The following is a 22261-nucleotide window of genomic DNA, read 5'->3' as shown; positions in this document are numbered from 1 at the left end:
TTTGAACTAGAACCTGGATTCAAATTTCTAGCTTACTATTTTTTTTTTTTTTTTTACTATTTCAAACACTGAAACTTAAAAGAAAATTCTAGGTATGACATACATATACCCCGGTGAATGTATTTAACTGTTTTTATCCTGGCCATTCTTCTAGATGACTTCAGGTCCGTTGTAGTTGTTTCTATGTTCTGCCATGATTCAGAACATAAGCTGCTTTATTCAAAACAAAACACTACAAAACACTAAAACAAGTGCTTTATTCCATTGTATCCAGATGTCTTATGCTAAACACACGGTCTTAAATAATCAATCATAAATAATAATCCTTTCAAACCACCAACTGCCAAAATAATCTTCCCGCCACTCGGGGACCTGAAAAAGTGAGCTCTATTTGGGATGCAGACTGCACAGGAATGAACCTGACAGGGACAATCTGCTCTATTTTATTTGGTGGAATTTACATCACTGCTTAAAGCATACTCCAGGGCTTCACCTGGGAAACAAGGATGCAATTATGATCCCAGGGTTGGAAAGTAGGAGTCCTCAACCGCAGTTTGGGGGACCCTCATTGGCACTGAAGTTGGCAAACTGTGTAGCAGGTCAGGGAGAAGAAACAGCCTTGCTACAGTGCCACAAGCTTGCAAGGTCATTTGCAGGGACACCAGCAATCAGCCTCACCTCTTGCTTCACAGTCAGTTCTTCACCCCCTTGGGCCTGGGCCACAACCCTTATCTGTTTACACCTACTCTGTAAGCTTCCTCTCACTCAGTGATTCATTTTCCCCTTTGAAAACTGGCCATGGTGTTCATTCCGATTTTGTTTGACTGGTGCCTGGGTGCTTGTTGCAAAGGGAGAACATGCCATCTGAGACCCGTGGAAAGGATCCAGTATTCAGACATTTCAGGCCTTTACATCCAGCCAGATGTGCAGCAGCCTCAGGCCCAGGGAAGGGTGCTGGGCTCAGTGCTTTGGTCCATATGACAGGCAGAAATTTTGAAAATGTGTCCACTCTTTCACTCCCTGGTATGTCTCTATGGCTTGTTTTCCTGCTGCAGCTACTGGTATCTTTATATCTGGTTCTAAAAAGCCATCCTGTGGCTTGAAATATCTATATTTTTTAAATGCTACATTTTGTAGAATGCATACTTTCCTCCAGCTCCACTATGGTTAGAAACCCAGCATTACCTTGTATTCTCCCAGCAGGTGGATTTATCAGGAGAAAGGGACTCTCAGTTTGTTTCTGCCTTTACTCTGCCCACATGTTATTGTGTTTTGGGGGGTTGCTTTCATGTTGGTCTGAGAGCTTTCATCCCCTCCCTCTTGTCCTCTCCACCTTGCTTTTTGGTCTGAAGGAACTGAACTTCTGCAGCTCCCCACTCTGACCCTTCAGTTCAAGTCCAGTGGCCAAACTTCTGCCTAGAAACTTTCATGGGTTTGCAGGTTTTTAAACAATTTCGAGAATTGAGGGGCAAAGTGATGTCCTGACAGGTGGCTGGCTGTTTTGCCACTTGCCCCTGCAGACACAGATATTTAATGATCACCTTCAAAAAAATGTTCTCATCCACCCACTGGAGTGTCTAATTAGCAAATATAACTTCTAGTTTGACAAGTTCCTAAGATTTTTTAAGCTTTGTTTTCCAGAACATCACATCATCACCGACAGCATTGAACCGTGAGGTGAGTGCTGCATGTCATTTTTTATAGCAAAGGATATTTTGTCCTTTGTAGTAGCTGGACCTCTTCTAACAGTAAATTATCTGATTATAAGTATCAGAAACCACAAAGAAAAGTCAATCACAGTCTCTCACTTTGTATCTTTTTTTTTTTTTTTCCCAAGGACATGACTTAAGGAAACGGGGTTGTTCTTTTCCTTTCATATTTTCTTTTTCTTTTTTACTTAAAATCTAGGTCTTCAATACCTGTGGGTCCCCATTCAACAACGATTGCAGACAATGACCACTCACTGGTCTGGCCCAAGTGTTCATTTTCAGGTTTTTTTTTGTGTGTGTGTGTGTGTGTGTTGTCAGTGTTTGTAATAGAAATTTCAGAGATTCACGGACCTACACAGGCCACAGAGTTCAATCATCTCATCTTATAAATGAGGAAAACTGAGGCTCCAAAGGGAAGTGCTTCATTCCAATTTATACTCCCTGTTTCTAGCAGTGGAGGAGGTAGGAGCAGGACTAGGACCCTCACTGCAGACTGACTACTGTTTTCCATGGATGACATTATTTCCCTTTTTCTTTTTCCTGCTATTTCTGATCTTTTTTCAGGCATTCTAAAATGTTATAGGACATGAAATTCCAAAAACCCTGTTTGATTTGAGATTTTTTTTAATCTAATGGCTTTTCAATACTAACCCTGACTGCATTAAAGAATAGCCCCTATCTTATTAATAGATATTCTCCAAGCTGATCTTCATTTAATTCACTGTTTCCTAGGACCCTCATCCTTTCCAGCTGGTTATTAATTATCAAGCAACATCCTCTTGAGCTGTCTCTATTTCTTAATTACCTTATTAATTGTAATCACATAAATTGATCTCTTTGACATTCTAAGTCTGACTCACTGAGGAAATAAGTCTAATATTCACAGGAGACTCCAGCAATCTTACTAACTTATTATTTCCATTATGCAGACTGATATCACTAGGAGCCAGATGTGACCGCTTAACTGAACTGGCCTTTATCCTAATCATAATTACAGCGTCTTCTAACAATTTTCTATTAGCCTTTCTTGCTTACTGAGACACACATCAGTCTTATCACTTCATTTCTACCCACCTTCACTCTTAAATCTGTAAAACAGAAGGAATTCTTCCCCCCAACCCTGCCATGTTATCTTGGGGGTAATCCTTTATTTGAAATCCAAGCAATTATAGAGAAAAACATGAACATATTCTAGTTCTTCAAGGTTTTTACTGTAACACTGTACCCTAGTTGGCTGATACCCAATTAAACAATAAAAAACTTGTCAATTTTTTCATGTATAGTCTCCTAATGTGTGTTATTTAAGAACTCATCTCTTTTCTTCATGACAAAGTACACTACTGTGCATGCCACATTTCCCCCCAGGTCCTACTTAACTTTTATGAAGTGACAAGAATAAACAGCTTCTTATGCATAAAGTTGGTCATTGATCCATACAATTCTTTGTGAATTGATTTAGAAATGATTGATTGGTAGGAAATTAAAGCTCAAGATTAGAACCCTTATTAAAAAAAATAGTGGATTAGGCAATTCCTATGCAAGTTTATTTGAAGTTGGGGAAAAATCAACTCCAATTTCTTAGAATGAAGGAAGCAACATAAATCCAAAATGCAAATATCTTTCATGGTGAGAAAAATTATGAACTGGATGCCTCCAATAAGCATGGGGATTTGGGGGCTGGGGACACAAGGACTTTATTTCATGTCTGAGTATCACCATGCATCTCAGCAATCCTGTGCCTGCAGAACATTCAGCACAGGATTGTAGGGATGCACTCTCTGAAGCTGTCCCTGGCTGAACTCCTTACATTTTCTGCTGACTTGCTCATTCATTCATCCAACCTGAACTAAGAACCTGGACAGGATCCTCAGGACCCTTCCCCTCCCCATCACTTGTTAAACAGTTCAATCTGTCATTAAGTTCAGTTCTGTTGAGTTGTTACCTTTGCTACCTTTCCTTTGTAACCCACCTCTTCCAGGGCTCTTGCTTCAGTTCAGTCCCACATCCTATCTTTCCCAGTTGAATGCCATAATCTCTTTCCTGACTTCAGTGGCATCTCATCTTCAGTGGCATCTCATCAAAGCCCTCCATGAACAGCCTGGTTAGTCATATCTCTACTGCCCTTTCTCCCATCCTGCATTTCAGTCCTACTGAACTACTCACAGATCCACCACACTTGCACGTGATTTAATATCCCATGCCTTCCAGGTAAGTGTTCTCTTTTTTTTTTTTTTTTTTTTTTGCTTGGAGTGTCATTCTCACATAATTTTATCTGTAAAACTCCTATGTATTATTCTGGAAAGCCTTCCCAGGACCCATAACAGGGTTGATTATTCCTATTAGTGTATGCATACTCATTAATATACTAGTTAATTGTAATTCCATACTTTGTTTATGTGCCTGTATTTCCCTGAAAAATATGAATACTTCAAAGGTAGAAATTATGACTTTCCATTGTTTTTCATCTTCAGCTTCTAGTGCATTATGTAGCACACAGGAGACTTCCAGTGAATATTAACGTAATTAATGGAGCCCATGATCTTTTGAGATTCTTTCAAATTCCATTCTTATATCTGACTTTATACTTACATTAAGCTTCAATATCGATTTAAATATTTAGGGAACAATTTGTGATGTGAACATCATTTACATTTGCGAGTGGTAACTATTCTTCTGACACAGTTGAGGGCTGGATGAAGGAGAAGCAAACACCTGTGCAACCATGAAAGTGGTAGAATGTGCCCCCTGTACAGTGTAGGGGATGGTTCTGGAGGAAAACTAACCTTACTTTACATTTCAGTCTGTTCTTCATTCCATGTGTGACTTTGGACAAAATCCATTGAGTTTTCTGAGTCTCAATTTTATTAGCAATTATTAATAATGACAGTTGTTGTTGTTTATAATAATAACACCAAACTGTGTGAGGAGTAAATCAGGTAGCATGTATGAAGAACTTCCTAGAGTCCTTGGCATATGGTAACTTCTCAATAAGGGATGTTCGTTATCAAGATCATGGCTTCCCCTGCATTGGCCTCTAGAAAGCAGAGGCAGAAATTAGTGTGATAACTCTGGTAACCAAAGGACTCCTCTTTCACAGAGAAAATACTACCAGATTCCTCATCTGATTCACAGAACATTTGAAAACTATTTGAGTGACTATTTTCTGAGTTCTAAGAATGGTAAGTATACAGCACCATCCTTTGCATAGGAGATATGTGCATTAATTTTATGCAAGGGATGTCTAAGAGCATTAATTCTTTTCCTTTGGGAAAGAAAGGCAGAGTGATCACCCATATTTTGGCCTAACCTCAGTGGAATAGTGAGCTAGAAATGTATTTTTAGAATCAAAATAATGTTTTCAAGACACACAGAGGCATCTTGGATTAGCATAGAATAAAAGAGAAGGTTCTCTTCATAAAGATCTTTGAACTGTGTTGTGCTTCTAAAGTAGAGGAAACAATTTTGTGGTGGAGAGACCATTGGACTAGAGGTCTGAACATCAATTTAGCTACCTTCCCTGGGGATGACTTAGGGCAGCCTCTGATGTGCCGAGAGCTTTGAAATCTCCATATTGAGGATAAAACCCATCCTGTTGACTTTACATATTCACGAGAGTTTTAAATACAAGTGCTTTACAGGCTGGTGCAGTGGTGGATGCCTGTAATTCCAGTGGCTCAGAAGGATGAGGCAAGAGGATCAGAAGTTCAAGGCTCACCTCAGCAACTTAGTGAGGTCCTAAGCAATTTAATGAGACTTTGTCTCAAAATAAAAAATCAAAAGGTCTGGGGATGTGACTCAGTGGTAGAGTGCCTCTGAGTTCAAACCCTGTTACCAAAAAAAGAAAAAAGAAAGAAAGAAAACCACAACCCACAAAAAAACATAAAACAAAAAATGCTCTACAGTTTATAAGATGGGTATACAACCCTTAGGTACTGTGAAGGTGATACTCTGCTTGACTGCCATTCTGCTGTCTCCATAAGATGATCCCAATAAACCCAATCTTTATCAGCAACTCAAGGATATAGAAGGAGAAAGAAATTATTTCAGATAAAATTACTGACTTTTGTTTATTATTTTCTTTCATCCTGTGCTGCAGGCTTTTCCTCAACCTTTCCATTGACAATAAAACATTTATTCTTGTGATCCCAGTTGCTATTTTAAACTGCTGTTCTGAAAAATGCTAAAAACTCAAAGTGTGGGTCAACTTTATAAGGCACTTACTGCACTCCCAGACCACAGGGAGTTGCCCAGAAAGCCCGGATGAATTTGTAAATCTGCTAAATGGAAGTATCTTCTGATTTTTCTTTGCAGCCAGAAGCATGAAGCATGAATTTGACCTGTCCTTCTTTCCTTCCTTTCTTCCATTCCCCTCTCCCATCCTCCTTTATTGGATGTGAGCTTGCTCCAAAATTGAGTCTCTTTGCTGTTAGATTCCCCGCCTTCTGGACATGTGTGTACCTTCTGTTTTCAGAATAGCAGAAACCAAGGGGGATTCTCTGCCAATGACCTTAGTAGAGTAAGAGGTTCACACATCATCAGTCTTCCCCATTGACGCCCTGCTGGAAAAACGGCCCATGACCTCCAACAGTGTTTCAGAACCTCTGCCTAAAGACTTGAGCTAGATCTTACCTTCTGCCAGAAAAGATCTGACCCACCATTTCCAGCCTAGCTGGTTTATGGTCACTAACTGCCAAGCGTGTCCTCTCCTGTTTCTTCTCCTCGATCTCTACTTACTATACCTTCCCTTCCCTCTGTAACACGGACAAATAAAACAAAACAAAAAGCTATCAACTAAAGTTCTGGCTCCCCAAATCACCCTAGATTTCTCCAGCTTCCATTTGAGATCCTCTCTTCACCCCCATACTAGTTATTGAATATATTATGTATTTTGGATATTATTGCTAAAAACTTTATTTATGCTGCATTTGGCATCTTTAAAATAATTTTATCCATTTTTTTTCAACCCATTTGGCAAGAACATGTCTTGACTCTTCTTTCTTGTAAAGAATTTTAGCAGTATTTCAAAGTATTATTTCAATTAATAGTCAAACTTTTATTACAATCTACTACATACTATTATAATTATCAATATTTGTGGATTCACTGATAATAACTGAGAGTCCAGTAAAGACTATGAGTCTTCCCTGAACCACATGTATATGGATGGGAGTGCAAGTCACCTCCTTATAAGGAGGAAAAACTCTCAGAAAGTGACAACATAGATGCAGGTTTAAATTGATGAAAATTATGAGTGTTAAAATATCATGTCTCTTTCTTTACTATTTTGACTCAATCTCAGAGCTTTTTTTTTTTTTTTTTTTTTTTTTTTTTTAATTAGGGATTTCACCTCATTACAAGATTGAGTAGGTCCTTTCTGGCCCCCTCAGGAAAAAGCTGAACAAACAGATGGGCCTTGCTTGGAATGCCAACTGAGAAGAGCCCCATTCCTGCCAACAGAAGCAGTAAATTCGCTGGTGACCCTGCTAGCATGCAGGCTCCCCTGTCTGGTTTCCCTAGGGAGTGCTGCAGCCAGAAATAGCCAGACCAGAGCTGGTTTTAAGGAAGCTCAATAATCAGGATCACAGGCATGATAAGTCACAGTCTACTTTTCATGCCCCTAACATTTTTTCTGTTGTTACTGTCAGATCTAACAAGCTTGCTTGTGGTATTGAGGACCCCAGTGCCTTGCATTGTTAGCAAGAATTTCCTATGGGTTAGCTGATCCCCATTTAGTGAAGGATTTCTCTTTCCTTATCAGATTAATCTCAAGAAACCCTGCAAATATCCCTCTACTCAGCAATCTATATTATGTGTAAATGAGGCTCTGGACATAGACTTGTTAAATTGAATTCTGTAAGGAGTATAACTCTATTTTCTGGATTGGCTTAAAAGATATCTTGGAAGTTGAGCATTTTTTTTTATCTCTTTAAGATATTATTTTAATCATGAAGAATGGTCCAACTTGATGTTGCAGTGAATTATCCATCCTTTGTCTTTTCCTCTTGAGTGCTGATTATTTCTGCCAAAGAACGATGAGTCAGGAACACCTTGTCAATGCCAAAATGGTTTGAATGTCCTCTCCAGGGGTATTGTGTATATTAGGTTGAACCATATGAATTGTTGATATTTAACCAATTTTTTAATTTATAAAGACAACAGATTTATAAGATTCACCTAAGACAACTTTTCTCCATTGTTTGTGAAGAGTTAGCTGGGCTTTAGGACATGGACAGAACAGAAGTCCTTTCCCAGACACCCCTTGCCCCGACCCTGTGCCAACAGATAGTGAGAAGGCTTAGTGCCTGCTTCTCTCTGAGTAAATGCAAAGTAATCATGATGATATCTTCAGGGGGTCTTCACTTGATGGACAAATGTGCCAGCTTTGGATTTCTAAATTACATTCTGTCACTAGTTTATCATTTCATGATTGCTTCTTCTCACCGCCTTCTTTCCAGTTACTACTCAGGTCCTTTAGAAGGCAACCGAAGTTATGCTTTTAAGAAGCTTCTAACAATCAGTATGTCTTTTGTCATTCTCAAGCTTCCCTTGATAGTGTCATGAAAGGTCTTCCTTTCAAAGTTAATGAAATAAGATTTGATGGGAGTTGGTAAATCAAGTCTGTGAATGTCCAAGGACTCTTAATTGACTTTGTAACAGTAAAAGTAATGTGTCCTGTATTCTATATGCAGGGTTCCCATCTTCTGTGGAGCTGGCCCATTATTCATGGCTGTGTAGATCATGGAGTGACTTTGGGAGAGTGTAAAGAACCCATGGGTGCTCAGCATTGGTACAGGAATAAGGAAAAAACTTATGTGCCTATTTTCTGTCACTCACATCCAAGCCTCTTTACTACTTCCTGTGATTTTTTGGTCTGTTAAATAACAAAATGAAAGTCCAGGAAAAGACCTTAAATGTTATCTAGAACAATCATTGTTGACACTTACAAATCAGATAAAATTATGAACTCTTTTCCAAGAAAAGTACAAGCATATATTCACCACAATCCACATGCTGTATTCAATTTTAGAAGTTTTATGTAAAACCCTTACAGAACTGTGGACTTGTGCCTAGGAAATCATGACTCAAGATTTCTACTATCTTATTTTACATGAAAACTGAGAGCCCGGGGGATGAAGTGGCTTGCCCCAGATTATAAAACCTTCCAGTTGTAAATTGGAGAAAGACTCAAACTCAGCTCTAGTGACTCCACTTTTACTTCGCTTTTCTCTTCCCTTGCATGCTAGGTCATATGTTTCATTCCCGTTCTCTTGTTTACATGCAGAACACCATAAAAACAAACCAAAAGGGGGAGGTGGGAGTTGACAGAAGGGTAATTATATGGGATCCCACACTTCTTAATTATGCAACCAAGAGACACAGGCATAGACTACACCAATAGCATTAATAAACTTGGTCAATTGATTAAAAAAAAAAAACAAAAAACCTTCATCTCTTTTAAACAAATTGCCAAGTCATTCTTGTTTTTCAGCTTGATCACTGCTTGTGTTTTATTGCAGCTTATTTCTCTTGTTTCTATATGCTCACCAGGACAAAAATAGTCCTACCTCTTCTTGCTTCTATTTACCTTCTGCAAAGAAACTAGCTGAATCAAAGGTCAGAATTTAAAGAAATTATTTCATTGACAACATTAAATATTTACTGAATCTCAACTTTATTCTGGCACTGAGTCAAGTTACTGTCCCTGCCTGGTGGGTTTGTAGACAGAAATGTCACTGATTTGGAAGGGTTTTCAATGCAGAGATTACTATGGATTAAATCCTTGTCTAACTGGTTTTGCTTTTTCAGCCTTAAATGATGATGAGATGAAGAGGAAAGATGAGAATACAATCATTTGTAGGCTAAAGCGTGTTTTATGTCACGTTGTCAACATGACATTGGCAAAAGGTGCACGAGTCACTCCTGTAGCTTTGCAGATCCTTCTGTAGGAGGTCTCATTAGGAGCCAGAAGCCCTTTACAGCTCACGTAATCACTGGTCCCGGCAGTGATCTGGGATAAAGGAGGCCTCAGGGTCCCCCAGTGTAAGGTAAGGAAATAAAATAGGACTGTCAGGAAAATTTAGCCAAGAGATCGATTAAAAAAAAACACCACCTCCCCCACAAACCCAAACTGCAAACCTTCAGGGTATCCATGCAGGGAAGGAGAACTCACAGTTTATCATAACACAGTGTTTTAAGTTTCCATTTCTCTTTCATCCTCATGTTGAGACAGGGTTGACTGCAGCTGAGTTTGCTTCTTTTATCTGGGAGTATCCTGGGCTTCTTCCCAGATGGAAGGCTATTGCATATAACCTTGGTTACTTTTGCTTGGGTGGTTTTCTTTAAATCAATTTGGACTTTTTTTTTTTTTCTGACCTGAATAAATTGTTTAATCATAAATAGACAACTAGAATTGCTTGTTGTCAGTAGTGGGCAAGGATACAAATTAACATATAAACTGCTAAAGTCAAGATGATTATGTACTCGGAAAATCAATTCTGCAGAGAGTGTGTGCCAGATTTGGGGACAGAGCAACAATGGCATGAAAATCTAGGAATGAGAAGTGAGGCGGGTAGTCTTCTTGAAGACTTCCAACTGCTGGCACTGTTTAAGTTCCTGAGGAGTTCCATAGGCACCTGCTTCGCTGCCCCACAGCCTCCCCTACAGGGTCTGGGATTTGGTGTGTGAACAGCCACCCAGGTTCTCCTTCCCCATCTGACTAGGGATCCTGATTCAGGCAACATCTATACCTTGAGCACAACCCTGTAGTTTCCTTCTGGCCATATCGCTCAGTGTGTGAATTTCTGCTTTCCTGGTCATTTGCCTTTCTTTTCTGAAGGTTCTGGGTCTTGGGCTGCCAATTTTATAGGGGAAGCCCTTGTGTTTTTATAGCTTCTCTACTTGACAATTCCCTGATTCCATTAATAGCCCATCAGCTAAGTGCAAATGTTTCTTGTCCCCTCCTCCTCCCTCAGCACGAAGTGGTGACCCAGTTAACAGGGGACAAGAGTTCAGGGCTCTTATGCCTCTGTCTGCACTTCCAGGACTGTGTGTGTGCCAGAGTTAGAATGACCCGTACGAGGTGTTCTTGGTGGGGGTTTGAATAGGGGAAGCTTCTGCTGTTCTCTGCATAGTCAGATGAGGAGCTGTGTGTTTGGAAAAGACTTTGAAAAACTAGAAGGAGCAGCCTTTTCCTGTTGATGTAGTGTTTTAAGGGGCTAGATCAGCTCCTGGCCTGCTGGGAGGCCTCTGTTGCCTTTTGTCTAAGTGGAATGGATGGTAGGGAAAACAAGCCCGTGGGCCTTCTGAGTCCTTTGATTTCTGTTGTCTTCTTACCTGCGCAGGGCACACCCTCTTGGTTCTGGCTGGGACTGCATCCAGGTGTCAGGTGGGGCCAGGGAAGGGTCCAAAGCTAAGATTCTTTCTTCCTGTGGTCAAAGGTTAACTGTGGGGAGGCAGCTGGAGAGTCGAAGCTTTTTGTGGTGAGGCCTGAAGTGAGGGCAACTTCTGTGTAGAGCAACAGCAGAGGGGGAGGAAGTGGACACTATGTGTGATTGCTCAGGTGGGCAGCTACTAGAAAGGGCACCTATTTTAACTAGCAAAGAATAAGAGAAAACAGGCTAAAGCTCTGATGAGCTGTGTGGTTTTAGTTGCAAAACTCAGCCTCTCTGAGTCTTACTTATACTTGTCTGTAAGATATGTGTGAAGCAGGTGTAGCTTTGCCTCAGCAAGAAAATTGGCATGTGTTAAGGATGAAGTCTCTTCAACATACTTAGGTTCAAAAAATGTCATATCTCATTTTTTGGTGTTTTTTTTTTTTAAATTCAAGTTCAAAATTCTTTCTTCAGAGTGCCAATGCTCAGTAGTCATTAGTACAGGCTCTGCTCTCCAGGGGCTGGTAGGCATCCCTGGAGGAGAACCCAGATCAGAAAATTGGCGGGGAGACTTCTCTTTTCCAGCCTGTCACAGTCATTGCTAATTTGTTTATTGTCCAGGCTAGAACATCTATTCAAAGGCTTGAGGCTCCATTCCAAAGCCCACCCATCCCTATTTCATCCCTGATGCAACATGAGGAAGGTGGCCTGGTGCTCATGACTGAGAGCTCAGGACCCTTAACATTCATGTGCCAGCCCTTCAGAGGTCCTGCCACCTTTAGGAAATGGCTTGGAAGGCCTGGCTGTGTGCCACTTGAACAACTTGTTGCCATTGGCCACTTTCGCTGTCTCAGAAAAGTCAACCCAGGGTCCTATCATTCATCTCCTTCAACCTCAATACTTACTCTATCTCCTTGGATGGGTATGAACATAGTCATGTTGTATGTATAGTGAGGACTATTTATAGAATTCTGATTAAATAATACTTTAAACAAAAGCCAGGAGGGAATTCCTACTCTGGTATCCCCCAAACTCATTTTTTTTTTTTTTTTTTTTTTTTTTTTTGTCCAGAAACACGAAAGTTATCTTCACTTTTAGATTCAAGACCAGGAGCTCACAGAACAAAGGCTGACTTGTCCATTCTACTATAATATGCTGTGGAAAGATTAGTCTTATACTAGACTATGATATTAAAATTAATCTAAAATTATATCTCAACAAGGTATCCTGCTACAGAGACTATTGAATGCTCCTTCGATTTTTTGCCTCTCCACACCTGAAATCTGAGATGCAGCCACACCCCTCATTATCTTACTCCAGTTTTTAAAAGATTTGGTGCCCCCTTTTGTTTCAAGATGACTCCAGTCATCCTCCCTCCTAAAACTTTAACCTTGCTCTTGCAGGGATATGTATCCTTCAGACTAAACTTGTTAGTTTCCCTCCCATTTGTGAAAAAGTAAATCTACCTCTGACACTCCGTCCCCTTGAGAGGGTCCCGCCTCTTCTATTTCATCCAAACATCTTAAAAGAGTAACCACTCATGTGCCATTCATTCACTCAGCACCCCCCTGCAGTCTGCCTGCTATTTTTGTTAGGGCCACCTGAATTCTTCTAATTCTAAAGTACAATGGACATTTTTCAGTTGTTGTCTTGCTGTGCATTTCCAGGGCATTTGGCAGTGTTTATTATAAGCTCCACTGTCCCTGACAGTATTATACTATCTTGGTTTGTCTTGTTTCTGTTCCTTATAAACCTTGGGCTCCTTTCCCTTCACCCACCAGTTACATACTGGGTACCCAGGTGTCTGTTGTCAGCCCACCAGTCCACTGCTCTTCTCAGTTCTGATAACTCTTCAAGGATGAATTTATCCACTCTCAGCATTTCATCTACCACCTGTATGCTAATGACGCTCATTCAATCCCAACTCAGACTGTTCCTGCAAGCTTCAGACTCAACAATTCCATCACCTGCTAATCATCTTTGCTCTGGTACTCTTTAGATATTTTTGAATCTATTCCTCAAAACCCAAATGTAGCATTTCCCTCCAATCTCTATTTATGTGTCACTTTTTTTTTTAACCCAGTAACTGAAGTTGTGAAATGTCAGCCTTGACTTTTTCTCTTCCTCAATCTCTTCATCCAACTGATCATCAGATCCTGATGTTTTTTCCTCCTGTGCGTTTCTCAAATACTCTATTCCTTACCACCAATACTCTTTCTCAAAGGTACCTTCTCTTATTTGTACCAGTATAGCAGGCTCCTAATCAGCTCTTGGTTTCTAGATTTGCTCCCCTTCATTGCTACCTATTACACTACCTATAAAGTGTAAATCTGTCTCTGTCCCTCTTTGCTAAAACTATTCTAAATCTTCACACAGAAGTGTAACCTCTTTCTCAGCATGCACACCCTCTGTGACTGTCCCTTGCTCACCCTTAAGCCTTGGTTTCTGCCACTCCTCACCACTCATTTAAGCTTCAGCAAGACTCATGCAGCAGTAATTTTCTGCTAACATTCTATTCTCTCTCTGTTCTTTGCTTCCACTTTTACTAATTATTTTTTTTTGGTAGTGGTACTGGAGATTGAGGTCAAGTTCTCATACATGCAAGTGCCCTACCCTAAGCTACATCCCCAGACAACTGATATATATATATATCAGTTGGCCTTTATGCCTAGAGACAGAGAGAAGAAAAAGCCCACAGCTAAATACCTATTCAGTTGCTTTCTCCAGCAACACAGCCAAAAAGGGTACTAGGCCTATATTATTTATATATCCTGTTTGTTTTAAAAACTGTTAATAAGTCTGCCAAACATTGTAGGTCCTCACTTCCAGAAGTTCGGCTAGACCCAATGTGTTCTGAAGAGTGCACTGCCCTCTAGTGCCTTCCACTGGAAGACACAAGTCCAAGCCACACTGCAAGGAGTTCTGCAGTTTCTTGTGTGGGGTTTTACTATAAAACCTTTACTATTACTATTTGTCCCAAACTGGCTTTGAAGATCATTAACACGTTTTTATTTACTTCAAGAGTAGTGTTTTAGAAAAAAAAAAAAAGAGTAGTGCTTCAGAAGGAAGCGAATGATGTACCTCAAAGAGCATTGGATTTGGAGTTCAGAGATTAGTTCTGGCCCTGGTCCTCAGGCTATCTGAGGACTTAGATCTTTCACCTATGCATCAAGGAGTGGAAAATATCACCCCCAAACTGTGAATCATCAGAAAGAATATTCAGAGAATAAATCTGGGAAGAATTTCATTAACCCAGTAAATATGTTATACTAAGTTAAGAGCTATTTTGCAGAAATTATGAGTTTACATTTGTCTCTACAATATTAAATGAAGAGTATATGAAAAAAAAATTGTGTTTGCAACAATGACAAATTTGAACCTGACACCATAAAAACCTAAAACTAAAACTGAGCTAAAAGAAAAGTAAAACTTACTCTGGGGTTTCCAGAGTCTGTTCCAATATGAAAGCAGCAATGAGTCCACACACACACACACACACACACACACACATTTTAATTTGCTGTTAAGCTCTAGTGCAAGCCCCATCCATTTACCCTGATTTCCCCTCTCCTGTTTTCAACCAAGAGAAGGAAATGGGAGTCTTTCATTTGATAAGAACCAACTATAATCTCTGTATAGCTATATAATAGCAATTGATCCTATGTGTTAGTCAGTTTTACATTGCTGTGAACAAAATACCCAAAAAGAACAACTTGAACAACTTAGAGAAGGAAAAGTTTATGTTTGTTCATAGTTTCAGAGCTTTAGTCCAGGGTGTGCAGACTGTTGCTCTGGGCCCATGGTGAGGCAGACCATCATGGTGGAAAAACGTGGCAAAGGGAAGCTGTTCAAGACATGGCAGCCAGGCAGCAGAAGCATGGAGTGGGGGTGAGGGAAGGGGCTACAGGAAAGATGCACCCTTTCAGGGAATACCCCAGTTTCCATCTCTTCCAGCCATGCCCCACTTGTCTAGAATTACCTCCCAGTCCATTCAAACTAGAATGGACTGATTAAATCACAGCTCTCATGCATGATATAATCATTTCCCTTTGACCATTTCTGCATCAACACAGGAACTTTGGAGAGACACCTCATAGCCAAACCATAAGACTATATAAATTTGCATTTTACATACTTTATCATCTTAGTGTGTCAGTTGGCTCCTGAGACTTTTCTAGTTATGAAGAGAAAGGTAGAATTTATTCAGATAACACTCATGACCATAGTTACCCTGGGAGAAAGATGTCACAGAACCAGAAACACAGCCACTGGAGATGATGTCTTCATTCCCGTGGGTATGCTGGTGGATCTTCTGTAATATAAATCTCCACATCTGAAAACTATGCTCATGATGTTCATTTCTATGTAGTATAAGATCTTTTTTGGACATTTTCTTCCATAGAGGAAAGATACTGCCAAGTTCAGTGCTGGCCTTCTCTTTTGGAAAAAGAGAAACCTGGAGAGATCAAATCTTTTTCTCAGGATCTAAAAATCTTTGGAACAGATTTCTGACATAAACTCAATCATTTTACAACTCTCTTGATTAGCTTACTGTCTATGACTTTACAAAATTCTCTGGGCATTATCAGAGAGCCATAACCAAGAAAGTAGTCCAAGCATTATAAGAACATACAAGAAATTAGTACTTAAAACTTTGTTTCTTATGCTTCCAAAGCTAAGGAAACTTTAAAATATTATTTTTCTTTTCTTTATTGTCTCAGCCTCATCTATTCTGAATTCCTTGCTAGAGGCATAGCTAGGAAGTAAGTTTCAAATGAGAAATGAAAGGACTGCATACATCACTGATAATATTCTTTTATTTCTGAAAATGGTAGCACAAAAATTGTTATAAAACAATCATTAAGAAATTCTCAGTATCATCTAATAAGTATTAGGCTGAAATACTGAAAGAGAAACCAAAGTAAAGGGAAAAGAATCTATTTTTTATTCTGCTCTTGCATCTCAAATCATTTGTGCATTTCAAATTTCAGTTTCAAATATTTGAGGGTAAGACTCTGCTTGGTTTTACGTAGTTCTTTCTTTTATGACCTAATTCGTGTGCCCTCCTATGCTATTTTATTTCTGCTCTCTTCATGCTTTGCTTCACTGATTATCCTTCTTCCTTTGTAACCCTTGCTAATTAATAGAAGTTACAAATTTCACTGGGTATGGCCACAACATGGGCAAGTCTCAGGGCCTAATAGGAATATTTAGATAATAAAAAGTATTGCACTCTGAGTCGATCATATCACAAAGACAACTGCTCTGAGATTTTAGTCTAGAGAGATTCAGTTTCAGTCTGTATAAATATGATTTGGTGATGGTCTTGCTGCTTTTTCTGGAGTCTATTCTGTCCTCTTCCTAGAGGTGAGCCCTGGGGAAGAGGTATTTTGTGAGCAGTGGAGGCCCTGCCCAGAGGCCCAGAGGCCCAGAGGCGGGGTTATTGGAAATGCAGCAGAACACCCTGTTCCAGGGAGAACTTTTGCCTGGCTGTTTGTACTCTAGAGACTCAGAGATTTGGCTCCTGGAGTTCTCAACTCTGACCTTTGCACCTTGGCAAGGCCAGTTCTCATGTTTCTGTCCTGATCTCTGTGCCATTCCAGCTCTTTGGTTTTTTTGTTTGTAGTGGCCGGCCATGTATATGCTGTGGGAACTACGAAACTTCATCAACAGGGACAGAAACTGAATTTATCCTGGAAATAAAAGCAATTTTAGGAAGAAAGTAACAAAATATCTTTCCCAGCACCTGCTAAAATAATGAGAGGCCAGGTTTCTGGCTTTCCTGGTGATTACTAACATTGTTGACTACTTCCAGATACTACAGTGAAGTACTTTAGCCATGCAACTTGATTTGGATAGCCTGTATCAGAAGAGAACCACCAGAGGCTTTTGATAACATGCTTTAAATAAAATATGATAACATACTATCCCAATAAATTATTTAAACATCTTGTACCTTGTAAGCTGCATCTGTAAAGCAGAACCCAAATGTAAAAACAGCACGCATAATAAAACCTTCATCCCTGGGGTTTGTGAAGCTCACCCCCATGCCTCAGGAAGTCTGTTCCTTGGAAGGTTAGCCTTTTGTAAAATCAAGGTATTATTCTTTACTGGTTAGTTGTTCCAACAGTGCACATGATGGATAAGAAATGATAGAGCAGGGGAGTTAAGTGACTAAGTGTGAATCACACGGTGAGCAGGGGAAAACCCGAAAGTATAGAAAGATTCAGATTTGTCTTATCAGAGACACATAGTCATGTAGTTTAAGTGACACGAACACTTAACATAAAATTTGAAGTTACGGGTATGGAGGCAAGCAATATAAGATGCCCTTGTCAAATGCAGGAATACATACCAGTCCTCATCCTTGGAGGAGGACTAAATGTTGCCAGCACAGACACTTCTATGTCTGATTTGCTGGTAGAGATGATAGGTGGCTCACTGGACTTAGCACTACCAAGAACTAAGGAAAACCAGCAAACTGAGTGTGGGCAGCTCCCTAGCATGACTATATGAAAATCTCCCCAGGGTCCTGCTAAAGACAAAAAGCTGTAGATGAAAAGGGACAAAAGTCTTCAAGCTCTGTAGAGTGGGCTCCTTCAATCTCCAAAGACTGGGTACACTCACAACCATTTAACATGGACAGTATCACAGAAAGGCTTTATGGTGTGTCATTAATCCCAATGACTCGGGAGGCTGAGGCAGGAGGATCACAGGTATGAGGTCAGGCTCAGCCTTAAAAAGACCTTGTCTTAAGATTAAAAATAAAAAAGAGTGCCCCTGGAAACAATCCTCAGTACTGGGGGGAAAAATAAAGAAAAAGAGAGACTTTAACAGGAAAATGCCACTAGTGAAGTTTTTTGTTTCATTTTTAAAATAGTCAATATTAAGAGAAAGAAGAAAATCCAGCCAAGCTATGTTTTTGCTATTTGCCTCAAGGTTATATTTTGCAACACAAATTATGTACAGATTTAACAAGGACATAATATTATCTAATTTGTGCTGTTGTCTTCCCAGGATCTAGAACATTTTCTACAGGAGTGTATATTTATCTCTAGATGCCTCTGGCAAACAGTTCCCTTTAAGCTCAGGTCCTTGTGTGAAAGGAGCTTGTTACTGAAAGCAGTGAGCCACTCTGCCCTCAACACCCCGCTGCTGGTTAGCATGTTATGAGTAGCACCAGTCTGTTCAATTTTATTTCTGTTAATTTTTAATGAGTTATTAACTCAGTCATCTTGGCTATGAACCTCTGGGACTGTGGGGTTGGTTAGTAAGAACTGAATCAGCTTGAAGACTCTTAGTAGTCTCTGAAATCTAGTGACATTCATAATGTGTTTACTCACTCAAGTGACAATAAGAGAAACAGGAAAATTCAGTCACTTTGGTTACCAAGGGCCAAAGTTATCTACCTTAGTTGCATGACCTTTCCTCATTGAAGCATTACCCTTCAAAGGAAGATGGTACCACTGCCCCTTTTATTAACATTTGCTTGGTTTATAAGAAACTTTCACATCTTCCAAAGCCAGTAAACAGTCAGGAAGCAGAGAAGACTTGCTCCAAGCTCTAGGAAGTATATGTCATGACAATTTTCTAATTAGAAATGAACATAAATTATACCTACTAATCCATATGCTAAAATCACTGTTCATTACTGAAAAAATAATAGTGGAAAATAGCTGAATGTTTGTAATTTATATCCCAAATCTACCATCACTACCTATGCCCAGGGAAACATCAGTGAATAGTCTTAAGGTACATTTGAAGTGATAAGGTGGGTGGGTGTAATAGAAATAGTTTAGTAGAAAAATTTTGTACCCAGGGTCTAATAAAACAGTATTTTCTTAAATCTAAATGTCTACAAATTATATACAGAAGTATTATTTGTGTACAGCATATAATCATGATTATCAGTGGGAATCATTTTGCATTTAATTGCCACCAGTAATGGAGAGAAATTTATATCTTTTTATTTGTCTTGTCATTAGAAAACATGACTTACTGTAGATTTAAGTTGTTTTTTTTTTAGTTTTTAATCTTAAAGTTGTTATCATAAAAATCTTTGTTACATCTCTTTCTGTTTGGTTCATTTGTTTTTTATTTTAAGATCAGTGGTTATACTCCTTGGTATTTATCCTAAAGAATTAAAATCAGCATACTATAGTGATACATGCATATCCATGTTTAGAGTAGCACAATTCACAGTAGCCAAACTATGGAACAACCTTGGTGTCTATCAATGGAAGAATGGATAAAGAAAATGTGGGGGCTGGGGATGTGGCTCAAGTGGTAACGCGCTTACCTGGCATGCACGGGGCGCTGGGTTCGTTCTTCAGCACTACATAAAAAATAAAGATGTTGTGTCCACCAAAAAAAATAAAAATAAATATTAAAAAATTCTCTCTCTCTTTTAAAAAAAGAAACTTTGGTATATGTACACAACTGAGTTCTATTCAGTCATAATGAAATCATGTCATTTGAAGGAAAATGAATGGGACTTGAGAACATTATGTTAAGCTAAATAAGCCAAACTCAGATAGGCAAGAGTTGTATGTTTTCTCTTTTATGTGGAAGCTAGATAGGAAAAAGGAAAATAAAAGTGTGTGGGGGGGTAATCTCATGAAAATTGAATGAAATGGACAAATATAGACGAAATGGACAAAAGGACCAGGGGAAGAAAGGAGGAGAGGGAAAGGGGAAACTGGGGAATTAAATGGCCAAATTATATTTTTATATTGTGTGCATGTACGAATATGTAACAACAAATCCCACCATTATGTATGATTATAATGTACCAATAGACAACATGGAAAAAAGAGAAAAGTGATTATAAAAGATTAAGTCACACCCAAGGTACTATGTATAAGCTTTACTGAAAGAGAGTTTGAAGGTTAAATTAGGAATAATAATTTTCTTTTTGAATTTGAAGTCTCTTCAGTGTAAATGCCTAGGTAACAACCCACAGTCTTCCTTAATATAGTGGTTCCCATTTACATACCATATCCTCAAACAACCTCTACTATAATTTTATAAATGTTTTTCTTTCAAATGATGCATGTTTCACTTAAATAGATTTTATATAAGTGGAACTGTTAGATAATGACTACAAATGGAAAAACCAGTGATTCTGCCATAGTAGATGGTAACCACAAAAAGAAATAATGGCAAAACCAAGCAATTAATATTCAATTCTAGCTAGAAATTTGAGCCTGAAAGGCCCTGAGGCTAAATAGTTTTCTCATTGTTTCTCTCTTTTTCGCCTAAGTGTTAGAGATGTGTCAAAGATACTGAATGGTGACTTTCTCCAGGCATCATGAGATATATGGGAGAATTAGAAATGAAGAAGTTTCTTTCTTCTTATGATGTTGTGGTATTTTTGTTGTTGTTGTTTTTAGATATACATCACAGTAGGGTGCATGCATGGGGTGCAACCATTGCAATTTTGATCCCATTCTTGTGGTTGAACATCATGTGGAGTTTACGGGCTGTGTATTCATATTGGAGCATAGGAAAGTTGTGTCCAATTCATTCTACTCTTTCCTATTCCCATCCCTCTCCCTTTCTTTCATCCCCCTTTGTCTAATCCACTGAACTTCTATACTTCCCCTCCCTGCCTCCCTTGTTATAGGTTAGCATCCACATATCAGAGAGAATATTTGGCCTTTGGTTTTTTTTTTGTGCTGTCCTGGATGTTGGCTTATTTCACTTAGCATGATATTCTCTAGCACCATCCATTACTGGTCTAAATGCCATAATTTCATTCTTCTTTAAGGCTGGTTAATATTCCATTGTGTGTGTATATATGTATATATAAATCACATTTTCTTTATCCATTAATCTGTTGAAGGGCACCTATGTTGGTTCCATAGCTTGGCTGTTGTGAATTGAGCTACTAGAAACATTGATGTGGCTAAGTCACTGTAGTATGGTGATTTTAAGTCCTTCAGTCTTCAATTCTATTTTTCTGCCAATACCATGCCTTTTTTGTTATTACAGCTCTGTAGTATAATTTAAGATCTGATATTGTGAAGGGATGTAGTGTTATTAACACCTTCTTCCAACCCCAAATTACCTTCCCCTTAGAAAATAATACCTCAGTAAAACCAACTCAGATCCCCTAAGCTTAACAACAAGGGTGGTAGTGTACCACTGTCCATGTGAGACTGAACTGAATCCAGGGTTCTCATTCCCCAGGATTTATCTTCCTCTTAGAAATTCTTGCTAGTTGGAACTGTTGCTGCCACCACTGAGATGACCTTAAAGAGTGCTGTCCTGGACATTCTGGCTCAAGCAGATACATAGGGTTTCTTCTCAGGTGAATACACCTGAGAAGAGCCTGCTGGACTTTTAGATGTGGACACAAACAAATAGGATAACAGGCAATGAATGGAATAACTGAATTTATCTGTGAGCTCTTGCTAAGATACTGAGTGCTGAACCCACCCCCAAACCTTCTGATTCAGCAGGCCTGGATTGAGACCTGAGAATCTACATTTCAAAGAAGTGCTCAGGTGAGGCTAATGCTGCTGACCTGGGAAGACAGCTTCAGAAACTACCGTCCTTAGGAGACCCATTGTGACCTGGCTTTCCACTGGCTGCCTTCCTTTAAGATAGCCCCAAATTTCAGGTATGTTGGGTGACTTGTTAAAGGATAATTTCTAATTCTAGAACAGAAAGGCAGTTAGACACATCAATAAGACTGAATTAATATCTCTCTTCCTCTTACTGGCATAGATTATCTCTTTCCTCATAGCTACCCATGTTTTTCTCCCTCAAGGAGATCAACCAGCAATGTCTCCTTAATGCTAAGCTATACATTCGCCATATTCCCACATCTCTGAAGACAGAATGTGTTTTCATCACATTGGCCACACTACCAATACCCTGAGCCCACAGGACTATGGTTGCAGTTGCTCACATTAGCATTGCTTCATTGAGTTAAGTGCATTTTGGGTACTGCATGAGTTGATTTCATTACCACTTAAAATATCTTTAAAAATTATGATATTGTGAGCATTGAGACAAAAAGTTATTGTGTGTGAAGAAAGGCGTGGGAAGAGGGCAATGATCTTACATTTGGTTTTGAAGCAAATATTTTGTCACTGGAAGAATGATCACAATTCCCTATCTCTATAAAGAGCTCTGACAGTTTTATTTTAAAATAGCAACATTTACAACACACCC

The 22261-nt window shown here is 39.2% G+C and overlaps 1 long non-coding RNA gene across 1 annotated transcript in view; it reads left to right on the top strand.

Moving 5' to 3' along the window:
* The window catches only part of LOC143399884 (uncharacterized), a 322203-nt gene extending 300552 nt beyond the window's left edge, over positions 1-21651 (top strand). Inside the window, exon 3 of the long non-coding RNA XR_013091444.1 lies at positions 21544-21651. This is a non-coding gene — a long non-coding RNA (uncharacterized LOC143399884). The remainder of the gene's footprint in view (positions 1-21543) is intronic.
* Positions 21652-22261: the final 610 nt, after the last annotated feature.

Source organism: Callospermophilus lateralis, chromosome 5 (assembly GCF_048772815.1).
Source record: "Callospermophilus lateralis isolate mCalLat2 chromosome 5, mCalLat2.hap1, whole genome shotgun sequence".
In the NCBI taxonomy this organism is placed as follows: domain Eukaryota; kingdom Metazoa; phylum Chordata; class Mammalia; order Rodentia; family Sciuridae; genus Callospermophilus; species Callospermophilus lateralis.
This window is presented reverse-complemented; position numbering and strand designations above follow the sequence as displayed.